This window comes from Biomphalaria glabrata, chromosome 2 (assembly GCF_947242115.1).
Source record: "Biomphalaria glabrata chromosome 2, xgBioGlab47.1, whole genome shotgun sequence".
Classification (NCBI taxonomy): domain Eukaryota; kingdom Metazoa; phylum Mollusca; class Gastropoda; family Planorbidae; genus Biomphalaria; species Biomphalaria glabrata.
The window spans coordinates 61,996,566-62,000,975 of record NC_074712.1 but is presented as its reverse complement, the minus strand read 5'-3'; positions in this window follow the sequence as shown (position 1 = coordinate 62,000,975).

Below are 4,410 nucleotides of genomic sequence, written 5' to 3'. Positions count from 1 at the left end.
TCAAAACACAAATGTTCTTCTTGGTTCTATCACTAATTTATCAGACACGTTCAGGTCACAGGCTCAACTATGAATCAAATACATTCAGCATTAGTTCCTAGTACAGTCAAGTGCTATTTCTTTTCCTTGTTTGAGATACCAAACAAAGTAAATTATTACCAATAGTTAACCAACTAATTGGTTAATTTTTTTTTTTATTGATTCTTATGTTGTCAGATAAAAGAAATAATTTCAGCTTGATCCGAGATTGGGTGTCGGAGAAATAACGTGTACAAACTTTTTAGCTAGACACACAGACAGAGTAAGTTGTTGTAAGCTTTGTAAAAACAAGATTTGTAATTCAAGTAACGCTTTAAGGTTTATGTCGTAAAAAAAATGAACTGTCAAAAATCAGTATTGTCAGAATTTGCTACAACGGTTGTTTAGAATAGCATTTGTTTATAAACAGTAATTATATCTTGCTGTTTACATTCGTCATTCTGCCGATTCACACACATATACTAGTCTGGTAAGTCACCCGTCACTCCGTAGTTTGTTTTTATCTGATTACTAATAGAAACGTTTGTTACAATGATATAAAGGTTTTGAAAAATTGTCGGGAGATTTTATCAGCTTAACGGCAACACACAAAACTACATTGGATTTCAACTTAATCTTTGAAAATGTTACAATGTTGGCAGCACTAAAGAATCAGAACAAATTCAAACAATGCACAGCTTAATGCTCAAAGAAAAATAATGTTGATAACTGTTGATAAAGGCGTTCTGTAAGAAATAGACACGCACGCAATTATAAACAATGGGGCTGTGAGTAGCTCGTTGAGAACGGATCTTTTTGTGTCATCTTCTTCTGTTTTAAAGTAAATTTCACATACACAGAGGTGTTAGTTTTACATTAAATATAAACTATTACGCAAAATGCAGGGACCCCAAAGAGATCAAGCCCCCCGGGCCCTCAAAATGATGGCAGATTCCTAGCTACGCCACTGTACATACAACTTAATTTGATATAGCGAAAAAAAAATTAACACAACTTTTCTCGTTAAATATTGTTTTAATTTCTTATTAATATTTAAACGTTTGAAAACCATACTATCTTAAAGAATAATAGATTACAGAAGTCACTTCAAACAAGAAGATAATTATGTTCTACGTTATAAGTTGTTGTTCTTTTCAATTGTGTATTGTATTTTCTATTTACACATTAGAGTTAGTATAGCCAAGGGCAAACATGTCGTGTGGGTGTTAAAACAGGTTTCTGGTGGGCTGGCATCAAGTGAGTAAGTAGGGTAGTCGTCAAATGAGCCGCTTGGAATAACTTTTTAAATAAAAATATTGTTTAACTAGTTTTCGAGATCTGAGTGTGACAGACGGACAGACGGACATTTTGCACAAACCTAATATCGGCTTTTTCCCCTTACGGGGGCCGCTAATAAAGCTTGTGATCGGCCCTCGCCATTCCTTTGTATAAATAATCTGTAATATCGCAATACTAGAACACAGCATCTGTGATAGTAAATTTGTTTTGAGTGACTAGCAGTGTACACTGTATCAATATATTGACAAACTAAGAACAATTAAATTGACCGCCAGCGTACAATGGCTTCGTATTGTTATCGCCTATAAAAATAATACAAAATTTCAACTTGATCCAAGATTGGGAGACAAAATATGACTAAACGTAATAAGGGAGTTAAATCCATATATACATCCACATCTCTCATTAAGTAGCATTATTCTAGCATTTATTCTCTTTATTTCGATATCAAGCAAACTAATTAATCACCAATATTTAATTAAATACTTGGCTATTTGTCTTATTGATTAATGTCAGGTACAGTAAATAATTGTGCAAAGTTTCAACTTTATCCGAGAATGGGAAATGGGAGAAAAAAAAACATGTTCAAACTTTTTACTACACAGAAAGAGCGAGTTGATATAACCCTTATAAAAAAATTAGATAGCCATAAAACAGTTATGAAACATACTTTATAAACAAACAAAGCTTATATCCGAACTTGTTCTAAACGTACAAACATGAGATACTATTTAGTAAGGAAAGAAAGAAATGAAATTATGTATCTAAAAAAAGCTAACTAAAAAGAGGGACTGAAAGGTCGAGTCGACATATAACAATAAGGCTTGTCTTCGAGTCTGAAGATTAATAAGGAATGCAGTATTTCTCGTGACAACGCAGCCCCAGCTGTGACCAACATGTTTTGCCACATTCACGGGTCGAAATATGATTAAGATTGGATTGATAAGCCAAAGAAAAGTCATAGTCATTATAGAGCAGGTCTTTCCAAATCAAGTCAAAAGTCTAGATCGGAGAAATTACGATGCACAAAGAAAATAAAATGGGAGTTCCAGAGAACAAAAAAAAAAGAGATAAAGAGACAGACAGAAAAGAAAAGGAAAGAGAGCGGACCGTCGAATTTCATTGTAACAGATACACCAATTGAAGTCTGATTCACGGGCTAAAAAAGGATGTTGGGTTGATCGTTAATAGTATTACAATTGAAAAAACAGAAAAAACTGTTTTTTTCCGGCCAGAATTATTTAATATTAAGCCTGGAAACAATAGTATTTATGTATTATTTATTTAAAGATAGAAATGATTATGTCAGTTCATTTACATGATTTAAATGATTATTTCATCTTATTTAGATGAATAATATGGTTATATCTATTCATTTATATTATTAATATGATTATTTAAGTTCATTTATATGATTAATATGATTAATATCAGGTGACCGAGCCTCGATCGGATGAATAATTTGTTATGGAAGGATATATACCCGAAGTCATTTTGAGAATATTTTTGTACCAGGTGGCCGAACCTCGCTCGGTTAAATAATTTCGGAAGGTTATATACCCGAAGTCATTTTGGGAATATTCTTGTATTTACGAAAATGAACGATCGGATAAAGACTACTAATCTGAAGAGTTGTTTTAGTGTTCTGTTAGTTCTAATTGTAGGCCTAATTGAACATGTCGATTAAATTTAAAGTCTTTTAAGTCCTCCTACAGTCCGAGGCTCGAATCCCGGTGAAGACTGGGATTTTTAGAGTCGGGATCTTCGGGCAAATTCTGAGTCCATCCAGCTCTAATGGGTACCTGGCATTAGTTGGGGAAAGTAAAGGCAGCTGGTTATTGGGATGGCCACATGACACCCTCGTATATAGTAGGCCACAACAACAGATGACCTTTACATCATCAGCTCTATGGATCGCAAGGTCTGAAAGGTTGACTTTAATTTACTTTTACATCCCAACCACCAAAAATAAAGAATCTGACGATTTCAACACTAGGGTCAGCAGTGTACAGACAGCTAATATGGCTGACCAGACTGAAAGTCTGGACCAACGGAAAAAAAAAACAACGGCTGAGAAACTAGACTAAGAGTTCAGAAAATATAATAGACTTGGACTACTAAATACAAAAGTACAAAACATAGGCCCAAATAGGATTGCTTGGCGACCCGTTTCTGGAACCCTACCAGAACCTCAGACCCCTGGGTGACACAAGACGAAAGTCAAGTACCCCGAGGGAGAATAGGTGACAATAGTGACAGATCGGGGTCAAAGTGCAAGTCAAGGGCAGCCATTCTTATGGCTAAAAAAGAAAAGCCATAAAGCTTCCTCCTGTCTTCATGCATCTATTGAAAAAACAAACAAACTCATGTACGAACCCATTCCAAGTTCATCTCAGCTGTATATATATACTCACATCATCCTACACGTTATTTTATGTAACCTTTATTTTATTGTCATGTTTTCATATGTTTTTCCTTCCTTTATACCACATTATGTATAATGTATATATACCATATCATGCTACTATTATTACTTTTATTATCATGTTGGCATAAGATGGATGCCTGGTCGTGCGGTTTGCACGCTGGACTGTCGTTCGGATTTATCGATGGTCCCGGGTTCAAACCCTGCCCGCTCCCATCCCCCTTCGTCCTGCGGGAGGTTTGGACTAGGAAGTAAACTATCTTCAACTCTGAAGGAACATCCGAAACATGTAAAACAAACATTTTACTCATCATATATACTATTACTGCCTTTAAAAAAACAAAAACAGAATATGAATATAATATAACCATATATAACATTAGTTAGACCAGGTTCACATCGAACTTCTCCTTTACTTTCACCTATCCCTTGGTCAGCCTGGCGGTTGGGGCACCACAAAAGATCTGTCAACCTTCTTTCTCCTTTTTTCTCTGCCATCTGCCTTTGATATAATTTCATTCTGATATCTTTCTGAGTATATTGAAACCTGCCTTTATACATGCCTGGGGGGGGAGGGCCGATTTTGAGTTTGTGTTTCCACACAAACTATCTTTGTAACCTTGTTTTATATGTAAGATCTGGTAACAAACTTCTTATCACAATTAACA